Source organism: Triticum aestivum, chromosome 1D, assembly GCF_018294505.1.
Source record: "Triticum aestivum cultivar Chinese Spring chromosome 1D, IWGSC CS RefSeq v2.1, whole genome shotgun sequence".
NCBI lineage: Eukaryota > Viridiplantae > Streptophyta > Magnoliopsida > Poales > Poaceae > Triticum > Triticum aestivum.
The window spans coordinates 420276453-420284835 of record NC_057796.1 but is presented as its reverse complement, the minus strand read 5'-3'; positions in this window follow the sequence as shown (position 1 = coordinate 420284835).

Genomic DNA, 8383 nt, shown 5'->3' with positions numbered 1-8383 from the left:
TTTGGTTAATTTTGCCCCAAGTCAATTAGCCGTGTCTAAACTTGGGACAAACAAAATACAAACATAACAAAGCATTAATATAACACACATAACTTAACTTAGATAGGGTTGCTAGGGCAACACAAGTTCTTACATATAACACGACACCGATAGATAATTAACCTTACATAGATAGGGTAGCTAGCTCGGGCAACACACACACCAAACTCACGCTACATAGTAGATAGGGTAGCTAGGGCAACACCGCCATGTCTTCACCGTCGTCTTCACCTTAACCGCCGGCTTCACCGTCTTCTTCGCCGCTGGCTTCAGTACTGCTCCTCCTCAAGGCCGTTCTCACCGAGGTAGTACGGGAGGCTGTGCATGCGGTTGTGAGCGGGGAAGACGCTCTTGAAGTCGGTGAAGATGTTATAGGTAGTGAATGCGATGAACTTGCACCCACACCAATACACCTTGCCGAGCAGGTAGTAGGCATCGAACCTGTTGGTGAAGTGGATGACGAGCCCTACCACTGGAGCGTTGGCGTGGGGACGCTGCTCCACGAGGTTGAACATGGGCGGCGAGCCCGCCGGGAGGTGGTGGAAGCCCGCACGGAGGAACCCCCGTGCAAGCTCAGTGCTACCCCTCCAGCGTGAGAACGCCCACACGCGGAGCGATGCCTCGACGACGATGTTGGCGGGGTACCGCCGTTCCGGCATGGTGGGTGGCTCTTGGAACGTCGGCCCGTTGTACTGCCTCTTGCTCGCTTCACTGAGTGTTTGCTTTGGCTTTTGGGGGAAGAAGAGAAGGGGGAGGCGCAGATGGATCTTTAGAAGAAGAGGCAATGAAGGGCGGTTTAAATAGCCGGGGGAGACGAAGTAGGTACACGCGGAAACGTCATAGATCGTGACTCTGCGCGTGCGTGAACCAATGCAATCATCAATGTGTGAACGTGAATCAATGCGAGCGTGCTCTGCGTGCTCTGCGTTGGCGGTTGCCTGCCTCCCCCTTCTGCGTGCTCTGCGTTGGCGGCTGCCTGCCTCCCACAACTGAATCGAGCGGCAGCCGTGCGGCGTGAACCGATGCCTCGACATATGGACGCGAGCGTGCAACCTTCCCCTTCTGCCACCGGCACGTATGCCTGCGACGCGTGAAACGACGCTGCGGAGCGACTGAATCCACCGTCAACCGTGCGACACAGATCAATGCATGCGTGTCGGCGTGCATGCATACGATTAGGTCTAGGTCACTAGATGCGTGCGTGGCGGCGTTCGCATGCATAGCAGGCTACATCGATGCCAAAGCCGGGCATGCATAGCAGGATGCATCCATCCATAGCAGGCTTTTTAAATTTATTACCAACAAACTAACGGGCCCGTCCTATGAACACAAACACGGCCCAACCAGCGAAGCCACAGCCACAGTCAACAGAGTCCAACATGGCCCCACAAGTCAGTTAACAGCCAAGATGGCAAACGTCTGTTATGAACATTTGTGAGAGTTTCAGCTAAGGGAGTGGGGAAAAGTGAGCAAAAATTTGGAGCGTGGGGAAAACTGAGCACAACTAAGGAATTGGGGGCACAGATGGAATAAGCCCTATTTCATTTGACAAACATGTTACAAAAACGTGGTCTCCACAAGGAGACAAACATTGATGTCTTGCCATATTGCATCAAAGATTCCTTAAGAAAACAAACTTGAATTTCACTCATAGGGAATATTGTGGCACACGGAAACATCATCCACCACCATCCTCCGCCGTCCCCAAGGCAATACCGAAGAAAGAGAGGAATTGTCGTCATACTCGGTTTTTTTTGATAAAGAGGGGATTATCGTCCAATTTAATTTAATTGAAAGCATCAAGTCTTACAGCTACCAGAAGAAATAGACATCACTCACACCAAAACCTAAGGCACCTAAAGCATATCTAGCTATCCACGATCCCACAACACTCTATCTTCAGATTAGAGGTAGCAGGCACCCATGAAGACAAAAGCAACGTTTGAGGTGTCACTAATAGGACCTATTACTGATAACAACACACCAAGTCTCAAAGTCTAGGATAGATACTACATACTACGGAGAAGGAGCAAACTATAGCAACTGGGAGGCCCAGAAGAAACTTCATCAGAACAAACACTTTTATTTGTCTTCATTGCAGTCGAAGAACGCCAACAAGCGAGCCCTGGGACACCCTCAACAATTCATTTTCTATGAGCTCTAGCATTTGTCCATCCACTTCACTTTTCTTTAGTCTTCTTGTTTTCTCTGCAAGACTATCAAACCATTAATCCACCCAGAAATTAACTTGATTGGCAGATAAGGGTCAGTAATTTTAGCATTACCAGATGTATCACTATTTCTCAACTTGCAAATGGATCAAACGAGCACAGAAACACCAGGTGCTTATCATTATCCAGTTTTTTCTAATCCAGATATTGAGTAGATCAACAATATTATGAGGGATGTCAAATAGTTCAAAGGCACACTCGGTAAGGTTCTAGAGCATTTTGGCCAGAGAGAATTCCATAAATAGATGATTAATAGATTCATCGGAGCCACAAAAAGGACAAGCACTACTGCCAATCCACCCCCTCCTAATCAGATTATCTTTAGATAAAATACTTTTCGTGAGAACCAGCCACATATTTGTTTTAACCTTGTGGGCAATTCTTCTTTTCCACAATAACTTGTATGGGAAGTCAATGACGTGCTCAATGAAATGTCTATAATAAGATGTGACATAATACATACCATTTTTAGTGAATGTCCACTTGATGACATCTTTGTCATCAATGAGAACAATATCAACACAAACATCTTCAATATGATTCCATAATTCTAGTGATTCCCCAAGGAGGGTCCTCCTAAAATGTACATGATCAAGCCCTTTACCTAATACATCAGCAACAAATAGGTTTTTGTCAAAACATACATTGTAAAGTCTAGGTAAATTTTGTTGGAGTTATTTATCTTCCAACCACCAATCTTCCCAAATTAAACATTTTTTCGATTCCCCACAGTGAATCTGCACAAGGAGAAAAAAATATGATTTTGAAACTTGATCAAGCCTGTCCAAAATTTAGAATCACCTTGCCTATGTTTTATTCCAGTGAGACATTGAATTTTTTGTTAGTTATTACTTCAAATTTCTTGCCAGAGTTAATCAAAGATGTAAATCTTCTTCCACCATTTACAAAGCAAAGCTTGGCTCATAAGAAGATGATTTGGAGTGCCCAGGCCAACAAAATCTCTAGGTCTACAAACTTTAGACCACCTAACTAAGTAGTATTCCTTCTCCTTACACTAGTAGAAAACAGGGCTTTGGTCCAGCCCAGATAAGTGCATTAGTCCCGGTCGTGTTACGAACCGAGACTAATGGGTGCATCAGTCCCGGTTCGCGAGGCCAGGACGCCGGCCAGGCCACGGCAGGCACCAGTCCCGGTTTGTCTGACCCCTTTAGTCCCGGTTCCAGACATCAACTGGGACTAAAGGGCCTCCCTCCTGGTGCAGCCCCATTAGTCCCAGTTTGTGGCTGGAACTGGGACTAAAGGTCGGTCTATTGGGGAACGCACTAATTTCAAAAAAATTCCTACGCACACGCAAGATCCATCTATGTGATGCATAGCAACAAGAGGGAAGAGTGTTGTCCACGTACCCTCGTAGACCGAAAGCGGAAGCATTATGACAACGCGGTTGATGTAGTCGTACGTCTTCACGATCCGACCAATCCAAGCACCGAAGGTACGGCACCTCCGCGATCTGCACACGTTCAGCTCGGTGACGTCCCACGAACTCTAGATCCAGCTGAGGTCGAGGGAGAGTTTCGTCAGCACGACGGCGTGATGACGGTGATGATGAAGTTACCGATGCAGGGCTTCGCCTAAGCACTACAACGATATGACCGAGGTGGAAATCTGTGGAGGGGGGCACCGCACAGGCTGAACAATCAACTTGTGCCTCTATGGGGTGGCCCTCTCCCCCGTATATAAAGGAGTGGAGGAGGGGGAGGGCCGGCCGTCTCATGGCGCGCCCAAGGGGGGAGTCCTACTCCCGGTGTGTCGGAGTAAATGGCCACGGGTAGCCTAACCGACTACCCATGGTTCTTCAAAAATTATCAGGCCGATTGAGCCTTCAAGCGTTCGAAGCGTTGGGCCGACTTCCCCTGGCCGACTACCGCAGGGGCCGGGTCTCCAAAGGCGACCCGGCCCTGGTAACCTCCCCCAAGATGGTTGCGAGATGGCCGACTCCAGGAAGCCGGCGCCAAGAGGACCGACTTCCAAGAGCCAGCCATGAAGCACGCCGACTCCACAAAGCCGGCCAAGACCGCACCCACCAAAACTACACCCACATAACGGTGACAAGACGGGGTGTGGCCACAGTGCGGCCCACTACCCCCGAAGCCCGAGGCAGGCATGGCCACAGGACGCCGTACGGGTCAGCCATCTCCCGTCCGGCTCGGCACTGTAGCCATGCTGGCCACAACGTCATCCGCGACAGACGCCAGTACGGCCCACGGGCGGCGGGCCCCTTTAGCTAGAGGGAGGCGCGAAGGCGGCCCGGCCTCCCACAGTCGGCCAAGGGCGTAGCCGGCCCCCAGAAGCCGGCTACCCCCCTCCCTCGAAGCATGTGCCACATTAAGGAGACAAGACGAGGTAAGGCTACAGTGAGAGCCCACGAGGCGGCACACTGTAGCCACGCTTACCTCGACGAAGCCCTCGTCACCAGGGACGAGGCTACAGTAAGCAGCCGCCGACAAGACCCCTAGGCAGTGGGGCCGGCCTGTCGACCAAGAGGCCGGCAGCCGACGGGACCCACCAGTCGGCGGGCCCCAACGGCCGGCAGAGAAGCCGGCGAGCGCAGACACTGACGACTGGGACCCGTGCCCAGCCGGATTACAATTGTACCCCCGGGGGGTAGGCCTATATAAACCCCCCGGGGCACCCATGCAAAGGGTTGGCTTCTCAGAGTTACACACACACCATATAGAGAGGGAAGTGAGAGCTAGCCTTGCTCTTCTTCTCCCTTGAACCCAATAGCTCTAGGAGCATTTGTAGATACTCTTTCTGATCTAGTGATCATGCGGAGACCCTGCAGAGCAGGACTAGGGGTGTTATCTCCACGGAGAGCCCCGAACCTGGGTAAGATTCGCCGGCGTGCATGTCTTCGCCTCATCCCGTTTCCAGGCACCGGCGACGTCTTACTGGCTCCCACCATGATAAGCCACCCGTTGGCATATGTCGCACCCACCACCCGACATTTGGCGCCCACCGTGGGGCCAGGTGCACCGTCTTCCGGAGACCTGTTCTGGACGGGAACCCTTTTCCTCCCCCGCGAGCGCAGCCAGCCTGCTGCGCCCGATGGCGTTTGCCTCGACGCGCTGCAAGGCGTCGACGACGCCTGCGCGGCGAGCTGCCTCACCGGTCTGCTCGGCGAGACTCGCATCTCCGACGAGCCCGCGTCCGACTCGGGCACGGACTACCCCGAGAGCCGCCTCGTCAGCCTCCTCGACCAGCTTCACGTCTCTAGCGAGCCTGCTGTAGATGTGGAGTTGGTCGGCTCCACCGACCCGATGCTCGTCGACTCCGACACGACATCGCTCGACGCCTACCCCTCCGACGTGGTGGTCTTCGACGATCCTCTCCCTCGAGCTGACAGTGGCAGCAGCGCTGTCACCGAAGTGTTGGTCATCAGCCACGTCGCCAACTCGGGCGAGAACGCCCACGACGCCCTGCAAGCGACGATGCACGACCTATCCGTCCCCATCCCGGCCGACGCCGACGCCGAGACCCTGGAGGCACGCCGCCTCGCCCTCGTCGCGGAAGGCCAGAAGATAGCCTCCATGAGACGCCTCACCGAGGCCCACCAGCGCGAAGTCGACCGCGCCGCCTTCGGTACGCCGCCGCCTAGCGGGCCGAGCCGAGCCGGCTTCGTCCAGAAGCGCGGCGCGGCTATCGCCAGCATGCTGGGGGCGGATCGCCCCATCTACGCCACCCCGCTCGAGAATCTGCGAGCCGCTCAGGCGGCCGCTGAAGAGCTAAATGGGCTGGGAGCCGACGAGCTCCCCTACATGACAAGGCGGATCCAGCAGCTGATCGGCGCGGCTGCAGAACGGCATGAAGCCGGCGCCCGCGCCGATAGTCATCCCCCGCGCCGAGAGCACGCCGCGATGTCCCGCTCGCCGACTGCGAGCGGCGCCCGCCAGATGAAAGACAAGGAGCCGGCTGCTAGCCGCGGCCGGACTCGTATCACCATCGAGCGCGACGCGGAAGGCCGCCCTCGAGCAGTGGAGCGCCAAGGAAATCCGCCTCCTCCCCCGCCTCGAAGGGAGACACGTCTCACCCCGCCGCCTGTCACGCACCCGACTCTTGGTGACCGACTAGGCCGCCTTGCTCGATCCTTGGCGCTAGAAGAAGAAGACGCTGTCGGCCCGCCGTGCTTTGGCCCCTGCATCCGCGACGAGCCCTTCCCCAAAGGGTTCTCGCTCCCCAGAGACACGCCCAAGTACAACGGCTCTGTGAAGCTAGAAGATTGGCTCATCGACTACTCCACTGCTGTCAGCATAGCCAACGGCAATCGGCGCGTGGCCGTGAAGTACGTCCCCCTCATGCTGCAAGGCACGGCACGCACCTGGCTCAACAGCCTCAAGCCCTACAGCATCAACAGCTGGCTGGACTTCACGGAAGTCTTCGTCCGCAACTTCACCAGCACGTACAAGCGGCCTCCCAAGCCTCGCCAGCTCTCCCTATGCGTCCAGGGGCCCAACGAGTCGACCCGCGACTACCTCACGCGGTGGGCCGAGCTCCGCAACTCCTGCGAGGGGGTGCACGAGGTTCAGGCCATCGAGTACTTCACCGCCGGGTGCCGAGAGGGCACCCTCCTCAAGCACCGACTCCTCTGCGACGAGCCGGCTACCCTCGACGAACTGCTGATCATCGCGGACAAGTACGCCACGGCCGACTCCTCGATGAAGACCGAGCTCCGAGTGGACGCTTCTGGGAAGGTGCTCGCTCCGGCTCCCAAGACGCCGGCTGGCGACTCCAATCGGCGCCCTACCAGAACGATCACAAGCGCAAGGCCCCCATGCCGCCTTCCACCAGTCGGCAGGTGGCCACAGTTGAAGATGAGCAGCCCGAAGAGCGGCCCGCTCCCAAGAAGAAGGGTGGCAGGCCGGCTTGGCAGCCGGCTTTCTCTTACGAGCAGACTCTCGACGCCCCCTGCAAATTCCACAGCGGCGCGAAGCCGTCCAACCACACGACCCGAAAATGCCACTGGCTCACGCGAATCTCCAAGGGCGAAGGGTTGGTGCCGCCTCTGCCTCCCGGCCCGCCGCCTCCAGCCCCCTAGCAGCCGGCGGCTCGGCCGGCAGTCGGAGCCATTCAAGACGAGTTCCCTGAAGAGCACGCTGCCTACGTCGTCTTCACAAGCCAAGCCGAAGACAAGCGTAGTCGGCGCCGTCAGCATCAAGTGGTCAACGCGGTCACCTCTAGCGCCCCCGAGTTCATGCACTGGTCCGAGAAGCCCATCAACTGGAGCCAGGCCGACCACCCAGAGGTGATGCCCTCCCCTGGCTCCTATGCACTAGTCTTGGATGTCACCCTCGCGACGGAGAGGCGAGCTGCCCGATTCTCCCGCGTCCTGATAGATGGCGGAAGCAGTATCAATATACTGTACCGCGATACCATGGAAAAGCTGAACATCAAGGCGAAGCAGCTTATGCCAAGACAGACCGTGTTCCATGGCATCGTCCCCGGCTTATCTTGTTCCCCGATCGGCAAGATCAAGATGGATGTTCTCTTCGGAGACAAGGATCATTTTCGCCGAGAAGCGATCTGGTTTGAGGTAGTGGATCTGGAGAGCCCCTACCATGCTTTGCTTGGCCGACCTGCTCTGGTCAAGTTCATGGCTGTGCCCCACTACGCTTACCTGAAGATGAAGATGCCGAGCTCGAAGGGGATCATCACCGTAGCCGGCGACGAAGTCCATCGAGTGCGCCATGGCCAGCAGCCGGCTGGCCGAGTCCCTCGTAGTGGCGGAAGAGAAGAAGATGCTGGAGCGGGTTGTGGCCATGGCCGGCAAGCAGCCGGCCCTGTCCCCTAATCCCAAAGACTGTGATGCACAAGGCTCCTTCCAGCCGGCCAAGGAGATGAAGAAGATACCTCTGGACCCGGAGAACCCGGAAAGGTTTGCTGTCATTGGGGCAAACCTGGACAGTAAATAGGAAGGCGAGCTCGTCGACTTCCTCCGTGAGAATTGAGATGTCTTCGCATGGTCCCCAAAGGACATGCCGGGCGTCCCGAAGGATTTCGCCGAGCACAAATTGCACGTCCGAGCCGACGCGAAGCCAGTCAAGCAGCCCCTTCGCCGACTGTCCGAAGAGAAGCGAAGAATCGTAGGAGAAGAG